This window comes from Gymnoscopelus braueri, assembly GCF_963280865.1.
Source record: "Gymnoscopelus braueri genome assembly, chromosome: 24".
NCBI lineage: Eukaryota > Metazoa > Chordata > Actinopteri > Myctophiformes > Myctophidae > Gymnoscopelus > Gymnoscopelus braueri.
Window position 1 is genome coordinate 20,360,864 of NC_137626.1, and position 20,624 is coordinate 20,381,487.

At 41.6% G+C, this 20,624-nt stretch overlaps 1 protein-coding gene across 1 annotated transcript in view; it reads right to left on the reverse strand.

Moving 5' to 3' along the window:
- The window catches only part of LOC308080350 (gamma-aminobutyric acid receptor subunit gamma-3-like), a gene marked incomplete at its 3' end in the record, with an annotated part of 187,194 nt that overhangs the window by 166,245 nt on the left and 325 nt on the right, over positions 1–20,624 (reverse strand). The window lies entirely within an intron of this gene.

Here is a 20,624-nt window from a genome sequence, read left to right on the forward strand (position 1 = left end):
GCCAACTTCAGTGTTGTGACCAAACTATGAAAGCTCTACCACGGGAATGCAAATGTACTCCTAAGGGACAGTCAAATTAAATGGCCAGCCTGCACCACCACAGGGCATGTATCGCCTTTGCAACAGTGTGGAAATTACCACAGCGGGAGAGGAGTCTTTAGAAGTCAAATTGCAACTTTTAACCGTCAATGCTTGAGCTCGATCTGCAGTGCCTCAAAAGCAAGGAAAAGTGCCTGAGTATATTTGCACGCGGGTATCGCGCATTGAAAATACCCGATCTACAAGCTCACAACACGTTGCGCTGTGGTGCATTCTGAGCTTAATAGATGCGTTAGATTTGGCATCCGCCACGGCGCGCAAACTAGCATAAATCAGGCATTAGGTTACGAATGACAGTAAGCAACGACTGCGTCCAGAGTAAGTGTTATGTCCTTTTAGACAAGAGTGTACCAACGTGTGTTTGCATACACTTGTGTACAAACTTCTGTGCTCGATAGAGAGAGTGAACAGTAGGATGGAATCACCTGCAGCGGAAACAGGCAGAAAACGATGGCTTACATTGGCGTTAAACAACAAGGCATAACAAAGCATCGCACCATTTCTCTCACTTGACCTCGGAAAGCGGCTCCATTCTCTAGCTTGTTCCACACTAAACGCCCAGCATTAGATGGAAATATAAGCCATGACAAACGTCCTCGGTCCTCTATCCCTCTTCGGAGTAGCTACAATTCGGGAGTCCTCGCTCCTTTCCCTCCTCCATGAGAGATGCTCGGCTAAAATACAGCAGCCACACGAATCGGAAAGGAAGTGCGGTGCCATGGCGGGGACAGGGAGAGGGCGGGCATTGATGGGAATCGGCATTGATGGGAATCGATTAGATGGTTTGGGCCCAGAGGAATAGGCAGCATCTGTGGCCATGATCCAGCCTCCGTTCTGTCTCATTACTCCAGCCCAGGTATCAGCCCCTGCTCTAAACCGCCAGATGATTGCCCGCCCAACCCCTTTTGTGGTTTGTCATTAGACCGGAGCATGCAGGGGAATGGAACGAGAGGGTTTCAGCCAGGATATCAAGATTCTCTATAAGGGATGACTCAAAACGAAAAAGAAAAGAAAATGGGGTGTTTTTCTATTTGTTCATTCTTTCCCCATCAGTGACTTCCTGCTAAGGCTGCTCCGTTATGGCTAAAATGATAATCCCAATAATTGTACCCCACTTGAAACATTGTGACCCTATTCTGGGGGCAAATATTTGGCGAATATAGCTGATCTACAAGCTCACAATGCATTGTGCTGCGACGAGTTGTGAGATTGTAGATCAGCTATTTTCGGGGAAGAGGGAAAAAAATAGCAGACTTAGTATAGAGCCTGGTCAACTAGATATATATTGTAGGGTATGATTAATATTGTAATCATGAGATTATTAACTGATGGTACAAAATGCATTTGAGAGGACAGGATATTGCTTTTGCCCTGTCGTGACAGTGGGCCTGTCCTTGGCAAAATGGCAGATGGAACATACGTGACATTTAGCCATTTTAAAAAATAATATGCATGTTATTATGGGTGGTATAATGTGAAGCACGGAGGTCAGCGAGTAATTATTTAACTTACTATACATAAAAGGGGTGGGAGTTTATAAGTTTGACTTCATCTCACTCCTTTTCGGATATTTTTTGATTATTTTCTCCATTTGTTATTCTCGTTTCTTTTTTTTGTGCTATATTTTAATCTGATATTAATTTTAATAGTTTCTTTGATTTCGAAAGTGCAAAAAAGAATCCGTTTTTATTAACATTCGAAATAAACATGACTAAACTAAATTATGGGAAAATATTAATAACCAAATAGGGTGAAGTGAAGACGATTTATTGAAGAAGTTTAGAGCAGAAAAACAGCATTGCAGCATCAAAGCCCTGGCCTCCTGGCCAAGGCTCGGGCTCCAGCAGGGCAAAAGCACTCTGAGCACCCATTTCAGACAGTTCTTATAGTCCACTCTAAAAGGCCAGCCCACATCAACGCAACTCCAATGCAACAAAACCGTTTGCAGCGCTGTGGACTGACCAGCTGCAGACATGGTGCCATGTGGCAAGGAGTTGTATTGGTGTGGACTGGACTTTAAAGGAGTAGTTCACCCAAAATATGACTTATTGTCTCCGCCAGGCCGATAGGCATGGCGAGAGAGTATGTTTTCGCCCCTGTCCGTCCGTCCGTGTGTCCGTCCGTGTGTCCGTCCGTGTGTCCGTGTGTCCTGTCTGTGTGTTAGCAGCTAATCTCTGGCACCGTTGGCCTGGTCGCTCCGAAATTGTGCACACACACTCCCTGGATGCCAATTCAGAACCTCTGCCCCAATTTTTTCACATGGGCCTGTTATAGCGCCACCAGGAGGCCGATTTGTGCAAAACCCTTTTTTTTACATTACTCCTATAGATTTTATCCAAACGTCATGCAAATCGGTACACAGTATCTCTATAGTCATGTGATCAACACAAATCTGTCCGATTTCCCATATTCCATCCTCATTGCCTATGGTTGGCTTCCAAAGTTTGCAGGATTGGTCAGTTTTGAACAAAAAGCCTCAAACTATGCACGCAGCTTGCGATTTCCGTGAATTTTGACACGCACATTCCCACTAGGCAGAGGAAGAAATGCCACCCTTTTCACATTGGCCTGTTATAGCGCCACCAGCAGGTCTAATTTAGCAAAACACATTTTTGGAACAAAATGCCTCAAATCATGAATGCAGTCTGATTGCCGTGAAAGACCTAAGAATAAATGGCACCCTTTTCACATTGGCCTATTATAGCGCCACCAGGAGGCCACAATAACGTACCTGACCTGGCGGAGACCTGTGCTCCGAGGAGCACTTTTTCTAGTTTTCTATCAATTACACACCCCATGAAGCCTTGAGTTCATGGAGATTCTTTTAGTTTTTGTCTCATTCCAGAGCCAATAATTTGACACGACCGGCGGACACTCAAAGAGTCTCCTACTGAGTCTCCTATTGACCGATGAACCGTTCATCAAATTATTGTCTCTGCAGAAATGCGACAAAAACAAATAAATCTCCATGAATTCAAGGCTTCATGGGTGTGTAATTGATAGAAAATAAGTATTTTTTGGGGTAAACTACTTCTTTAACAGAGATGCTGTCCTTGAATGGTCATGTTCTATGTACAGGCATGTTACACTTACAGAAAACATCGATGGTATTGCTGAACCAGCTAGAAAGAGAATAGTGACAAGCTTGCAGTGGTGTAAAGTAACTAAGTAAACTTACTCAAGTACTGTACTTAAGTACAATTTTGAGGTATTTGTACAATTTTGAGGTATTTTTACTTAACTTGAGTATTTCCATTTTTCTGTACCTTTACTTCTACTCCACTACATCTCAGAGGCAAATATTGTACTTTTACTCCACTACAATTATTTGAAAACTTTAGTTACTAGTTACATTGCAGATATAAATGATTATATTATAAAACATACATTAACCACTTTAGCCCCATTTTATACCTAGGCTATTTGAAAATAGCCGATCTACAAGCTCACAACGCGTCGCGATGCGACGCGTTGTGAGCTTGTAGATCTGCTATTTTCAAACATTTTAGTACTTTTACTTTTGGTACTTTGAGTACATTTTGATACCAATACTTCTGTACTTTTACTCAAGTACATTTTGAATTACGGACTTTTACTTGTAACAGAGTATTTCCTACATTGCAGTATTGATACTTTTATTTAAGTAAAACATTTGAGTACTTTTTCCACCACTGCAGGCTTGTGACAAGACCCCTGCTGTCAAGTTAACACTCTATGGTCCAAATACAATTAGATAGCCCAGAAATGATTTTTGAACAGATTGGCATAAACATTCTATTATAATGTAATTTTAGACTTCACACTCAATATGGTCACATTCATCTAAATTAGTGAATGGAGGGTGCATGTTGAAAGTGTTTCCGATGAAAGCCTGGACACTCCAGACTGTTTTAATTGACACAACAGGCACCACTCAAGCTCCTGCAGACAGGAACCAAAGAAGGGGCGGCTGAAGGCTGCCAAAGTGACGGGACCAGATGTTTCATGAAAGGAAAGAGGACACTTGTGTGCCTTTGTGTACTGTATGCATGATTGTATGCATGTATAACATGTGCACGTGTGTGCATATAGGCTACAGCACAACACACCATGCGTGTGTGCCCATGTGCCTGTCAGATGGATATGGGCAAAATGCCGTTTTCATTCGGCTCCAAGAATGAAACCGTGAAAGCAGTGAGCTTTGCCTTTGCCTTTCCTTCAACACATAGCGTTATATAAACATTTCCTTAATCCATTTAGACCGGGAACGCAGTTGTGTGTAATTTTTTAAGATTTATTTTGGGCTATTCAAAAATATCAGATATACAAGCTCATAGCGCGGCACCGAGTGCCACGCTATGAGCTTGTAGATCTGCTATTTTTGAAAAATCGTGAAAATGTGTGCAAATCTTTGAATATATACATATTTTTAGAGCAAACGTTTGTAATCTTTGCTTCTGGGGATCTCTGGAACAACATTTTGAGATATTTTTGTTTATCGAATATTTCAATATTTTATTTTTTTAATTTTTTATGTTAAAAAAAGGACTTAAAGGGATACTTCACTTTCGGGCCGGGGACACATTTAAAAAAAATATTAAAAATAAATGAAAAAAGTTATGGAAAATTCATGGCCCCCTCACGACACGCAGTGTCCTACTAATGTGTGAGGGGGCCATGAATTTTCCATAACTTTTTTCATTTATTTTTAATATTTTTTTTAAATGTGTCCCCGGCCCGAAAGTGAAGTATCCCTTTAAATAAGTTTTTAGAATCGGCCTCAGGTCTTAATGGGGATAATGTCTTTGTTGCCCATGGTGATTATCGGTGTCATATGTTTGGTCAAATGGTATACTGTAATGACATTTTTCCTCTGTTAGCCTGATGGATGAGGTGGGTTATAGAGCTGCCGAATATGGTGTTCGAATTAATGTGTGTGTGTGTTAGAGATGCGCGGATGGGTTTTTTTGTCACCCAAATCCGCGTTAACAAGTTCATTATCCATCCGCCATCCACCCGCGGTACTTATATCATCCTATTTATAGATCCGCACCAACCGCACCAAATAATTGTTATTTTCCTGATGTTAGTTTTCTTATAAACAGTGTTACTCACCACTGTCGCGATGCAGTGACTGTATACAATCCACAACCATGGTAACAACAAGCGAACGTCTTCATTAAGTTACTTTCGCTTTCAACCACTTTGTTGCCATGTCGGCTTTTTATAAGCTTTTTATAAGCGACTTTTAATATAATAAACTTTATTTATATAGCACCTTTCATGACATAAATGCAGCTCAAAGTGCTTTACAGAAAAAGAAAGAAAAAGTGAAAACAAAACACAGAGCAAAAACAATGCTCTGTGTTGCGACTTTTGGGCTTGTTTGGCACTTGTTTTGGGCTTGTTTTCATAGACCTGGCTACTTATTTCTCTCGCAACCTGGCAACACTGGCTGCCTTCAAAGCAACATGTCGTGAGCGGCTATTTTGTGCCTGGTGTAAAATGACGTAATATTAAAATACTACAAACGCACACACGGTGAAATGTAGTGCTTTTTAAAAGCTATTATAGGCCTATAGATTGATATCATTAATTTAATTCCCGCATTATTTCACCCGCGGTTTATCCAATATGAATTAATAATTATATTTGATTGACCCAAATCCACCCAAACTGCGGTTAACTGCGGCAACCGCGGCTAAAACCGCGATCCGCGCATCTCTAGTGTGTGTGTGTGTGTGTGTGTGTGTGTGTGTGTGTGTGTGTGTGTGTGTGTGTGTGTGTGTCTGACGTTGCTCATCGCCAAGTGACACCTAGCTAAGGAGGAGACAGGGCGAGTGCTTTTTGGCAGGTTTCAAAGTTCCTCTTCCTCTAATGAAATGTCATCGGCCTTGAAATATTGAGGAGGAGGCCGTAGGACTTTCTGCAGATGAGGCGTCATTATTGTGCCAAAATGTCACCTCTGGGAGGATCAAGGAGGCTGGGGTCTGCCCTCGGAACCAACGCAGCTTCAAAGCCAAGAGAGATCAGAGCCTGAGGACTTAATACCGGGAAAGCATCTGTGTCATTTTATATTTCTTTGGCTATTCAAAAATAGCAGATCTACAAGCTCATAGCGTGGGCGCTATGAGCTTGTAGATGTGCTATTTTTTTTTAATCGTGAAAATTTGTGCAAATCTTTGAATATAGCGATTTTTAAAGCGAACATTTGTAACTCAAATCTTTGCTTCTGGGGGTCCCTTGAAGAAAATATTTTGAGATGGGGGTCTGCGGTCAAATACATATAATTTTGGGGGTCCTTGACATGAAAAAGTTTGAGAACCACTGATAAAGCAACATTGGTTTTTTTCAAAACCCCCATCTGAAAATGTTTTGTGCCAGGGACCCCCTGAAGATAATAATCTTTAAACATTTTCCAAACATTTTTGATATTTTCCAAAAGATTAAAAAAATAGCAGACGTACGTAAGCTCGTAGTGCAGCACGAAGCTTGTAGATCTGCTATTTTTTAATAGCCAAAATATAAATGGATAAAGCGGTTAAAATGATTGTGATGCTATATTAACTACTTTTGCTGGGAACCCCCTGGAACCACCCCCAAGGACCCCTGGGGGTCCCCGGACCCCACTTTGAGAACCACTGAAGTAGTTATTTGTCTTTTAAGCTACAAACTTTTTTTTTCACAGTTTCAAACTACTGATAAAGCGATTTATCTGCCATTCACTGTTTAGACTCGTCTTACCCTTCACCAATAGAGGGTGCTGCAGCTTTGCAGAGTTGTTTTCATCATGACATTGAGGCTGTGAAAATAGCATTTTAATGCCAATAATATTATCGTTGCATTCCTCTATATTCCATTTAGCCTACCCTCTTCCATTCAATATTATGCAAACTGTGGAACAAACTCCCCATTGCAGTTAGAACTGCAGATTCACTCCCAATAATTTAATACAATTTTCAAAGTAACCCTTAAGGGCTCATGTTTACTGTCTCACGGGAGATCTATCATGTAATATTTGTATATTAATGTCTTCAACCCCAGAAAGACTAGCTGACGTTAATGCGTCAACTACATGTAATGAGGATCCATATAAATAAACAAAACATACACAAAAACATCTGGCTTTAACGGTCCTATTTATTCATGTGACGTCAACATCTTACATTTCTAGAACTAGGGGCCCTAGTTATGACCAGGAATCACTATTTCCACTGGCAAACTTTGAGACTCGTCTTTGCTGTAGTCGGTAGCACGTGTAGAATGCAAAAATAAATTCTGCTGCGACACTCATGTGTCACAGCCTTTGAAACCGTGACAGGAAGTAAGATCTGTAGTGTCACTGGCATGACAGCCATAGTCGGGCTACACAAGGTGACAGTCAATTGTACATAAAACTGAAAAAGTAATGACACGCAGGATGAGGTGTACGGAGCTTTATCTGAAAGGTGACAGACCATGCAGGCATCGTCTCAGGAAGGAGACATCAGACCAGTGTGCATACATGTGTGACAAGTCTGCCATGAGATGGGGAGAGAGAGAGAGAGAGAGAGAGAGAGAGAGAAGAGATTGACCTCTCAACCCATACACACGTATGACATGTCATGGTTAACCCATTAAGACTTGAGGCCGATTCTAAAAATGTTTTCTAAATCCTGTTTTTTTAACATAAAAAATATTAAAAAATAGAAAAAAAAATAAAAATAGGAAAAAAATAGAAAAAATAGAAAAAAAAAAAAAAATTGAAAACATAAAAAATAGAAAAAATAGAAAAAATAGAAAAAAGATGTTGTTCCAGAGATCCCCAGAAGCAAAGATTTGAGTTACAAATGTTCCCTTTAAAAATACATATATTCAAAGATTTGCACAAAATGTTCACGATTTCTTTTAAATAGCAGATCTACAAGCTTGTATATCTGCTATTTTTGAATAGCCCAAATAAATCACATTATGTTCAAATCTAGCATGCTCGTTTGGTCAAATGTACATAGGATGGCACTGCATTAGACTAAAATAGTTTTGGTGCAAGCTTTGCTGAGTGTCAGCATTCTACTAAAGACTTAAGGCCGCTTGTAATTTGGAGGTTTTGGAGTAGTTTGTTGTCATGTTTATAAATGTATACTGTATATTTTGGTATTAATCTAATGTTGGCGTATGCTGGCGAACTAGTTCCGAAACGTGATAAACCAGCCTGGCGGGATAGGCCTACTTATCTCACAGCCTAGAGGAATGATTGCTCTATTATTATTATAATAAACTGGGAAAAAAGACAGTTTTCATTGCCGAATTTGCTAAAATATTTTAAGTCCTTTGCCTGCTGTCAGCATGAGAATATATGATGCTGATCAACTCAGTAGTTTGTGAGATTAGCTGAGGATATAGACACACACACAGACAGACAGACAGACACATACATACACACACACATACATACAGGGGTGAACGCATGATTTAAGTGCAGAGGCGAGAGTCACGCTTCGGGGACAGAATACCTTCTGTCCCAAGGCATCAGGGGAGAGAGGAATGACGAGAGGGCAGCGATGGAGATAGATGGGAGAAAGGGAGAGAGAGAGAGAGCACAAAGAGTAATTGAGATGAGCGAGCGGAGACGAGAGTAAATTCAAGAGGGAATGGAGAGAGATAAAGAGAGGGCAAGGGGGCAGAGAGGAGAGAAAAAGTGGTAAAGAAGAGACAAGGGCACCGTGACAAAGGGAGAGAGAGAATTACGGTGACAAGAGAGAGTGTGGAGAAGAGGGGAGGGAGAGAGAGAGATGGAGAGAAGAAGTGCAATGAATATCACGAGTGTTAAGCCGTTAAAACCGGGAACACGTCTGTGTAACCACCTTAAGCATTATTTTATACTTTGGCTATTCAAAAATAGCAGATATACAAGCTCATAGCGCGGCATGAGCTTGTATATCTGCTATTTTTAAAAATCCTGAAAATGTGTGCAAATCTTCGAATATATATATATTTTTGTTAAAGCGAACATTTTTAACTCAAATCTTTGTTTCTGGGGGGTCCCTGGAACAACATATTTTGAGATGAGGGTCCGCGGCCAAATACATATCATTTGGGGGGCCCTTGACATGAAAAAGTTTGAGAACCACTGATTATAGCAACATAAGTTTTTTCAAAAACACTGTTAGGATTTAGAAGACATTTGTAGAATCCTCAGAAGCAAAGATGTAAGTTACAAATGTTCGCTTAAACAAATATGTATTCAAAGATTTGCAACAATTTTCATGATTTAAAAAAAGAAATCTGCAAGCTCATAGCTTGTATATCTTCAATTTGTATATATAGTATAATATAATGGTATAAGTATAAGATGATGGTTAAAGTGGTTACAATCTAAGATGACAGATGCTTTCCCGGTCTTAATGGGTTAACAGCTGCAACGCAGCCATTGATGTCTGTCGAGTTTCTATTTCTGAGACGCACCTGACTTTTGTATGAATCACAGTCTGTCATGTGCATGGACACACACACACACACACACACAATACACAGACACACAATGTGCATGGAGACAATGAGCAAAGCAAATCTCTCCCATTGTTTCAGAAATCTCTATCCATGGGATGATCAAATGATACGATGAGGCAGACAAGACTATATTTTATGTTGAGGACGTAATGAAGCCATCAGCACGAGAGGAAGACGAGTGCAATAGACTGCCATTACAACCGCAGCTGCTAGTGGGTGGCAATTAGACGTGCGCCGCGCTACACACACACACACACACACAAGACTGCATATATGCTAGGCTGCACAAATTTGCTTACATCTGTTCACACGCACACGCCACGTGCACACACACACACACACACACAGCTGAGCTCCCCATTTATTTCCCCTGGCAGATTTAATTTTAAAGGTTTAGCCATAATCATGACTGGTATGATTACTGAAACTTAGTCAGTCAGAGCTTGTTGGCTATGGACAACCAGAGCTTTCAATCGTTCACAAAAATGTGATCACACACAGACTGGATTACAGTAACGGACAATACTTTTGCTTAACCTTTAGTTTATACCGGCTTAGGGGTGCACAACGTGGACCTGTACGGGGGCCTCCCGCAGGTCACAGACAAGGTCAGAGAGAGAAGGATGAGGCTGGCCGGTATCAGCGGACAGCCTGTGGGAGCCACTCACAGGTGGAAAGTAACTAAGTACATTTACTTAAGTACTGTACTTGAGTACAATTTTGAGGTATTTGTACTTTACTTGAGTATTTTCAATTTCCAATACTTTTACTTCTACTCCACTACAATTATTTGAAAACTTTAGTTACCAGTTACTTTGCAGACATACATTATAAAACATACATTAACCACTTTAGCCCTATTTTATACCTAGGCTATTTGAAAATAGCCGATCTACAAGTTCACAGTTGTGAACTTGTAGATCGTCTATTTTCAAACATTTTAGTACTTTTGCTTTTGGTACTTTTAAGTAGATTTTGATACTTTTGCTCAAGTAACATTTTGAACACAGGCTTTTACTTGTAACAGAGTATTTCTACATTGCAGTATTGATAATTTTACTTAAGTAGAAAATGTGAGTACTTTATCCACCACTGCACAGTGCACAAAACACTGCAGAGGTCTGGACCCTGCCGCTGGGTAGTACGGAGTGGAAGAGCCGATCAGAGAGTACCAAGTTGGTGATGTCTGCTAATCCCGCACCCCCGCATTGCATTATGTAACCGCGAAACGTGCCAATTAATTACAAACTTCTTATTTGGTCAGCGGGTTGCACCTTTCCCCTTTTCTCCACACCACTACACAAGGGGTTAATAACCAGAACACTGTACAAGTCATCTCTCCATCCATCAAGCACAATAAATTCACAGAGAAGTCATTACGTACCACAATATGGTAAGATACGACACCCATAAAATAATAATAAACACTGGCATACTACATACTGGCTCTGACTGAGCCCCTGAGGCCACTGCAAGACCAGTGTCCAGTGTTTATTGGAAACCTGTATTTCCTGTGAGTTTCAATCGGATAAAAGGCCAGTTAAGAGACATTAGTCTAGTCTAGTTACCTGTTGCATCGATTTAAAATAAAAGGACAATTCAATCACACCAACACAATTCGTCCTCAATCAAGCAGTTAAAAGCCATGTTGAAATGTGGTAGATCCGTGGCATGTATACAATATTAACCTGGCCAAGCACAAACATTGTCCGTTTTCATTGTATTCGTTTTAATTTGCGTTGCCTCTACTGTGCTCCGTGATCGAGAATCTTGAAGTAGCCATTCCAATTGCTTTGGTCAAACAGCTCTCCAATTCACACTTCACAAACAAAGCAAAATAGGCAAAAATAAATTGCTTGCCACGACTCGCTTAGCCCCTTGACATTTATCCAATACGTATTTGCAAGTCATTTATAGTCTGAATTTTCTTTGAGTACATGACGGAGGGAGTGCTCAGCATAGGATAATGCAATGAGAATGAAATCAAACGAAAGCTAGCTTAATATTCAGTGGCTTACAATTTAGCTGACATCAAAGTGTGCTGTAAAACCGTCACCGAGAATAATTTGAAACTCAATTCAAGCAAACCTCTCTGTGATCAGAAGTTCAAACACGGCCTTTTGTGTACGAGTGTAAATCCAGGACAGTGTTGCCAGATTTAGCAAGAGAAACAAGCGGCCAGGTCTAAACAAGTATTTACTTGAAAAAGACGAAACGTCGTATACTATCTGCTGTTTGTTAATAGACCTTAGATCATTGAAAAAGTGAGTGCGTGCCCCGCTTTGTTCTCCACGTCTAAACAAGCCCAAAAGAAGCGACTAGGCCGCATGATCACACACAGACATTACAAATTGATCAGCTATTTGAAAATAGCCGATCTACAAGCTCACAATGGGTTGTTGATGTGAGCTTGTAGATCTGCCATTTTCAAATAATCTTGAAAAACATAAATATTTTGAATATTTTTGAAACATTTTAACTACACAAATCTTGCATGCGGGCCCCTGGCACAAAATATTTCCGGGTGGAGGTCAGCGGACAAGTACATGTAATTTGAGAGTCCTTGACCTGGAAAACTTGAACCTCTGGGTTTAAACAACGTTTAGGAAGGAAGCCCAAATAAGCAACTACACTTAGAAACAAGCCCCTGCTAAAAAAATATCAGCCCGCAACTACCAATATTTACAAGCGACTTTACAGAAAAACAAGCCCAAAGTCATTTATAATAAGTGATAATAAGCAGACTTGGCAACACTGGTACAGGGTGTCCATGCAGTGTGTTAATTTCTGTACCATGTTGTAACTGTGTGTCTTAGACAGCTCAGTGAAGTGGCTCTGATGCCCAACTCAACCCCAGGCCAGTACTTGAGTCAAAGTACAGATACTCCAGGTCAAATATTACACAGTGAAAGTTGCTCTGTTAAATGTATTCTATAATATATACTTTAAGTGTGTTTTCCTTTTTAATATCAATGCTTTGCTCCGCTGTATGAAAGACATTAGACATTTTCACTTTTGAGTGAAAGTCATAACAAGTATCCAAAAATACAAATACTCAAGTAAAGAACAGATACTCTAACAAAGTACATTTACTTGAGGACTTTACTTATTATTATTTTTTCTGTCCACCACACTGCGAATATCACGCTGATGCATTGGCAAATAATCCAATTTGACCCAGGTCTGCTCCCTACCCAGAAAGCAAAGTGCTCTCAGCCAATGGGTCTGCCCCACTGGCTGATATTGGGGGCTTAAGAAGACGGTTTCAGGCTGAGCCAGTCCACTACCCTCATCCCTGTTTGACCTCCCTCCACAGAACAAGATGGACGACTTATACATTTTATATTTCTCCGCTGTCGGGTGGAAACCTTGTACGTCTAAAACCGTTACCTTTCAGGAAACGGAAACTTTCACAAATTAGGTGAAATAGCTGATCTACGATGCGTTGTGAGCTTGTAGATCGGCTATATTCACTATTTTTGCTTGAAACTGCGACGAAGCAGGGCATGAAGGGACAAAAAAAAGGAAAAAAAAGAAAAAAGTTGAAATATGGAGATACAAGATTTCTTCCCGGCAGCGTCGATTTCTCACTGTCGATGCTCTTATAAAGTTCAACGTGTTGCGCATATGAGATACCGCGCTGATGGGCAAACAGGCCGGGGCGGCCATTAATACTGTGACCTCTCTATTACCGAACGACCTTGGCAACCCTTGAGGACACATCACATGCAGCACTTTCCTGCCCACGTTCCCTCTAAGTGTGCAGTGCCTGACAAATGAATAGCGCGCGGTATTAAATTAACTCACAGGGAGTAGTGGGACATGTTTTTTTTTTAGACATTCTGAAGAGTGTTAACCCATTGATACCTGGAACGCATCTGTGTCACTTTAGATTTCTTTAGGCTATTCAAAAATAGCAGATATACAAGCTCATAGCGCGGCACCGAGTGCCGCGCTATGAACTTGTAGATCTGCTATTTTTGAAAAAATCGAGGGGAAAAAAATTGGGTTTTTTTAAAAAAAAAAATTAGGATTTAGAAGACATTTCTAGAATCTTCTCAGGTCTTAATGGGTTAAATTGACACCAGGGGGGATTTTACTGTGCACCGTTGCGGAGACCATTGGGAGAAACTTTTTTGCTTGACCTTGGCCATATGTGTGCAGTCTGTCTGAGTGCAGTTAGTGTTTGCAACGGAGACCGTTGGGAGAAACTTCCAAGAAAGAAGAAAAAAAACGTTTTTGCTTGACCTTGGCCATATTTGTGCAGTCTGTCGGGTGCAGTCTCACTGTGCGTGTGGCTGCTTAGCAGGAACATTGCTTTGCCACCCTGCTGTCTGTCTATACTGGGCGCAATACCAACATTAACAGCCTTCACACAGAGTCACACTTGCTTGTTTCCAGAACCTGGCAACACGAGTTGCCAGGTTCTGGAAAGAAACAAGCATCCAGTGTTAAATCGTTCGCCATTAACGGTGGGCTCGCAGGAAGTTTCAACGCATGTTTGACTATCATGAGACTCCACAATGACTAGCAGTAGAGAAAAAAACAACTTTGCATCGGTTATAATAGACGAATCTCCCTAACCCACACGCTCCCATTATGACAACGGAGGGGGTTTAAAAAATGACGACAGGGGAATCTATGGAAAAAAAGAACGCCACTTTTCACGTCGGTAGGTGAGTAACGAGACATCAAAGACAACACTTAATTTGTCCGGTATTCTCCTTTAAAACGTCTGGTCCGGGGCCCACCAGGGGTCTGTAACTCGGAGAGTGTACAAAGCTTCTTTTTGTTTTAAATCTTTGGGACCCCAGTCTACACTGTAATATTCTCAGCATTAATTTAACTCTCAGAGTTACAGGCCCGTAAGCAGAGCGTCCATTTGAACACCCTGGTGGTCCCCGCTTGGACCCTACATTGACAGCCATGAATATTTGATATTTAAAATATTTAAGGACTGCAATCTGCGACAGTGATCTACGGTTGCTTTTGTTGTAAATTACTCAGGATAAGAGCTAGGTAGCTAAAATGTAAAATGAACATTTTTAACCGGAGGGATCCATTTCTTCTTTTCTTTTCTTTTTTTCATGCAAGTGCTGCTAGGGCATTTTTAGAATGTGGGCTAATTTTAGTGTTTTAATTCATGTTCTTGAGTTATTGTGGCATGACCTCAGGCTCTTGACTATCTAATGTGTGAAGCAGAGTACCAAGTTATACTGGGTCAGAATGGTCCGATAAGGACACACGTGCACACGCATGCATGCATACACACACACACACACACACACACACACACACACACACACACACACACACACACACAGACAGATAACGCTATGATCACATGCACATCCGGATGTGCGCACAACACAGGTTGCACACCATTATCACATGCCGAGTCCAAAGGAGAGTTGACACAATAGGGACACAAAATAAGCTTGTCCTCACACGAGGCACCCAAGGAGATGACTCATCCACTCAGGTATAAGGCTCAACTCAGCAGGCAAGAGAATGTGGGTCACTTTTAGGCTCGTAAACGGGTCACCCACTTCTGAGGATTGGGGCCTAACATTGCTGACTGCATGAGAAAATGGAAAATGACAATGCGAAAACAAGAAGTAGGTTAGGTAGGTGCGCTCAAGGAGCGCAAATCTCCGCCTGGAGGCACACAGCACAATAATGGAGCTGGGAGCTTGGGACTGCTGATGTTAGGGAGGTGGAGAACCACGCCTGGCAATATTACACCTCCCCGCCAATCACCCCGCTCTATTTTAAACCCAATCAAATCAACCCAGAAGCCTTCGTGCTTTTCGCATCCCTCCACCTCCCCTCTCACCTCCATCCACTTCGCCCCGTTTGATCTCTTCCTTTCTTCCTCCCACTCTCCTCCCCTCTCTCTCTCAATCACTCTCTCATCACAGGTTCCCACTGGGGGGGGGGGTGTCTTCATTCATCATCCCACTGATGATGCGATGATGACCTCCATGCCAAAGACACCAGGGTTCCCTCTCGGAACATTCTCCCCTCGTTCCACCAACATAATTCAGAACCTCCACCTATTCACCCCTCATTCCAGTAACATTCAGTTTCTGATAATACATTGTATAACATTCATTTTCTATGACCATTCATTTCATTTTCAACATCTTCCATTCTTTCAATGAATCAGCCTTTATCGATCTTGATGGTGTGGTTCTCCAACTAGTTAAATATTCCTTGAACTGTCTGATGCAGTAACGTGAAACTGCATGTCTCTCCGTTTCCCTGTCTCTCTCCATCTCGGTCTGATGCACGTGTCGTGCAGATATGTGCACACATCAAACAAAGTCAGTAACACTTTATCGTGTGGTCAGTTATAGTTGACTATGTACTGTAAACTTGCCACAGAATAGTGGTTACATAACGTTTGTGGAAGTGGAACAACCACATACAGAGGTACTTGACCACCATCAAGTCAAGGGGATTGAACTCCAATACGCTTGTCTGTTCCTACCTAAACTGCTGCATATAGAAGGTATTGTGAAGTTGTTTATATAGTGTACTGTGTACTGTCACAGCTACTGATAAATGATGTGTACAGTATATAATATAGCAAGCTTATAAGTACATTGTCCATATGCTGATCGATTTTTATATATTTGTAATAATACAGTATATTTATTATTATAACTATAAAACGTTTTCTCTTGTTTTTCTTCACTTATTACCTGTGATGCTACACTTGCTGAAACCAAAATATGTTTTCCTGAAACAAAAATATGTTTTACCCTTATGTACCTGTGCACAAGATGTAACAATAAATATAACCTTGAAACATCTGGCTTCCACGAGGCAGGTTGGGTGATCGTTATCGCCGCATAGCGACTGCTACGCGCCTGTCAGCAGGGTTTTTTTGTTTTTTTTCTCCCAAATTTAGTTGTCACCGGGAGGACGTAGAGCCTTTGTCCCACTCCTCCCGCCCAACACTCCCCGCTGACAAGTGCCGCGCCCAGCCCGTAGGAATACGTGTAGGTGTAGTGACAAATATCGCCCACCCCGCCCGGCTTCCCTCCCCCGAACACGGGCCAATAGGCTATATGCACAGCAGCCATATTGTAAGGAAATTGGGCCCCTTCCGTACCTTCACAGGTGTTACCAATGATACTAATGCAGGCTCTGTTCCATTTAGTGTAGCACAGTGGTTCTCAAATGTTTTAATTTCAAGGACCACCATAACTGAGAGTGTACACATGGAACCAAATGGACCCTTACGGGTCCATTTGTACACTCTCAGAGTTACAGATCCGTAAGGGGCCATTTGGAACCCTGGTGTAGCAGAGTGTTTCCAGTGAGCCAACATGCACAATATTAGCATCCATTTCTGTTTTTACCAGAATGGAACAGAGCCTTAATTAACATCATTGGTAACACCTGTGAAGGAAGTAAGAAAGAGGCCCAATTTCTTTCCAATATGGCTGCTGTGCATATAGCCTATTGTGTTCGGATAGGCGCTCGACAAAGCCGAACGCTTTTCGAACACGGTTTCGAACCCCCGGAATCTGCGGTGGTGGGCAGCTATACTTTGGCAGGGGGTGTTGAATGCGAGGTGTAGGACGGAGGCGCTTCATCCTACCAGTGAGGGCTCCTCACTGGCAAGTGAGCCAGTAGGGCACCGTGGCAAAACGAGAATGTGTGGGGATCCCAAAGCTGTACAGTATGTACGATTTGGCTGTGAGATACTAAAACAGTAGTTCAAACGTGGGCATGTGGGAGAAAACTTGCTTCGGTGAGGCCAAAATACAGTACAGTGAGTAAAATAGCCTAGTGAATATGTTAAATTTCCACTCCGGGGACACATTTTTTTATTCAAACATCAGACGTCTTATTTATCTTCAGATTTTCTTTATTTTGATGATTTAATGATCAGATAAAATATAAAAAAAACGTTTCCAAAGAGTGATGTACATAATGAATGCACAGTCCCAACAGTCTACAGTGTGCGTGGGTGCGTGCGTGCGTGCGTGCGTGCGTGCGTGCGTGCGTGCGTGCGTGCGTGCGTGCGTGCGTGTGTGCATGTGCATGTGCATGTGCATGTGCATGTGCGTTTAACTGCGTCCCTTGGTTGCCAGCATGCTAAAACAGCAACATCGCAGCACATCGCCGCCAAATCAAAAAGTCAGCACTTCATTTGGTGGAAGGACAGTAGCTGTGCCAGAGCCGCCTCCGCACAGCATAGCAGTCTAGTTCTGGGACAGCGAGTTCTGACCAACAGGCAGCTACTGTAGCTTCCTCTCCTATGCTGCAGGCTACATTCTCTGGCTTCTCACACTGTTGTTTCATGAAAACAGCCAAATAACAGCCAGTCTCACTGACAGATTCAGCAGGAAAAAGCCTTTTTTTTTTTAATGACTATGTGACAGAGGAGAGGGCTAAAATGTGTGCATGCGTGGTTGTGTGCACGTGCATGGTGCACATGAAAGAGGGAAAGACTGAATGTCAACCAGCATGTGTGTATACTGGTGTGTATGTGTGCCTGCCTATGCGTGTGCGTGTGTGTGTGTGTGTGTGTGTGTGTGTGAGTGCATGCATGCATGCGTGTGTGCACATGCTTGCGTGTACTGAGTTGTACAATACAATAAATGAATGGAGTCACTATTCTGACTGACTTAAACGTCCTAGATCTGTCTTTGCCTGAACAGTATCTCCCAGAGCGTACGTGTGTCTGTGTGTGCGAGTGTGTTTGTGTGTGTGCGTGCGTGCATGCATTCGTACGTGCGTGCTTCCGCTGCTGCACGTTATCCTGCGATGGCATTCATATTTCAGGAGGTTTGTCATTAACATTTTACTGAGGTTTGTCACTGGGATCTCATTAAACTTGTAGCCCTATTAAGAAGGCACAGCCCCCCTCTATTAGGTGTAACTGAGCTAAGAAATATAGGAATGAATAAATAAACAAATAAAAGCCGCCAGGAAGAGCAGGACATGACAAGGTTGTTTGGGGATGATTGCCGACGACAACACAAAATAATAAGCTCCCTAATGAGGGATATAATCATATTAAAGCCACAATCCCTGTCTTTTATCTCCGTTGTAGTTGCAACGATATACAAACTACAAGAACATGAATGATATCGTCAACCAGTCCCACTTGACACCAGAGTCTACATTTCGTTGTAGATTTAAGCTAAACATTCTAAAATACAATACAAAAATTCATTTGGGTGAAAAGGTCTTAATTTTGATAATAGTTGCCTGAATTACCAGTTATTCTTTTTCAATAATTTCCCATTCTGTGAGTGCCAAGTGTTTCATACAGTATGTGCAGTGGTTCATACTGTACTGTTGGGAGTAAAAAACTCTTGGGTTTCTTGTAAGATGGGCGCCTGTGGCTCCATGGAAACAAGGAATATGGCTTCCCTATCCTATCCTCTCCCACCATAAAGCCACTGTGCGTGCCAAGTGCCAACATGATCGATGGGCCTCGCATCCAAACCCAGCTGATTTCAAAACTATAGTCATTAGTCCCGGGATTTTAATAAGGATAGTGTCTTCCAGAGGAGTAAGCTATAAGCTAACTTCTTACACCTCTTGACACAGCTGTTCATCTTCATGTTCCTATATAACCCATTAAAACCGGGAAAGCATATGTGTCATTTTAGATTTCTTTGGCGATTCAAAAATAGCAGATCTACAAGCTCATAGCGTGGCACCAAGTGCCGCGCAATGAGCTTGTAGATCTGCTATTTTTGAAAAATCATGAAAATTTGTGCAAATCTTTGAATATATATATTTTTCAAAGCAAACATTTTTAACTCAAATCTTTGCTTCTGGGGGTCCCTGGAACTAAATATTTTGAGATGGGGGGTCAGCGGACAAATACATATACATTTGGGGGTCCTTGACATGAAAAGGTTTGAGAACCACTGATATTATAGTAACATAAGTGTTTCAAAACACCGTTAGGATCTAGAAGACATTCGTAGAATCGGCCTCGGATCTTAATGGGTTAACTTTGTCACACATAACTTCCCACCACTTTCACATTATTATGCGGTATGCATTCAGCCGACACGCTCTCTCCCAGGGTGGCAGGTATGTATATAAGGAACCCAGAGTGTGAACCAGGGTTTAGCATCCTGCGCAAGGACACACCACCTGATGGACAGCCCACCTGTGAGTTTCACTTTGTTAGCAAAATGTATTTTGGGATAACTGTTGTGCAGCATTCGTCGAAGCGCTTTGACGTATAGGGTGTCACAGTACTCAAGGGCACTTAACCCTTTAAGACCGGGAACGCATCTGTGTCATTTTAACATTTCTTTGGCTATTCAAAAATAGCAGATATACAAGCTTATAGCGCGGCACCGAGTGCCGCTCTATGAGCTTGTAGATCTGCATTTTTGGGGGGAAAATCTTGAACATTTTCAAATCTTTGAATATATACATTTTTCAAAGCGAACATTTTTTACTCAAATCTTTGCTTCTGGGGGGTCCCTGGAACAACATATTTTGAGATGGGGGTCCGCGGCCAAATACATATAATTTTGGGGGTCCTTGACATGAAAAAAGTTTGTGAACCACTGATTATAGCAACATATGCTTTTTCTAATAAAAAGATTTGTAGAATCCCCCAGAAGCAAAGATTTGAGTTAAACATTTTCGCTTTAAAAAATATATATTCAAAGATTTGCACACATTTTCACGATTTTTCAAAAAATAGCAGATCTACAAGTGGCACTCGGTGCCATGCTATGAGCTTGCAGATCTGCTTTTGAATAGCCAAAGAAATCTTAAAATGACACAGATGCATTCCCGGTCTTAATGGGCTACCATAATATTAGAACCCTCTCAAGACACAAAATATTCCAGCAATCAAAAGGAGGAACCACAGCAGTTCTGGTTTACTGCATAAAGTAACAGAACAAGCAACAAACACCATAAGATCCCAAAAACATGCCCTAACTTTTGAAACCCTGAGACAAGACTCAAAAATAACAACCTGTCACTTGTTATTATTTGGCCTCTCTACCTGAAGGGCCAAACTGCCACTGTGCACAGGATTGGAAAACACCGTCATC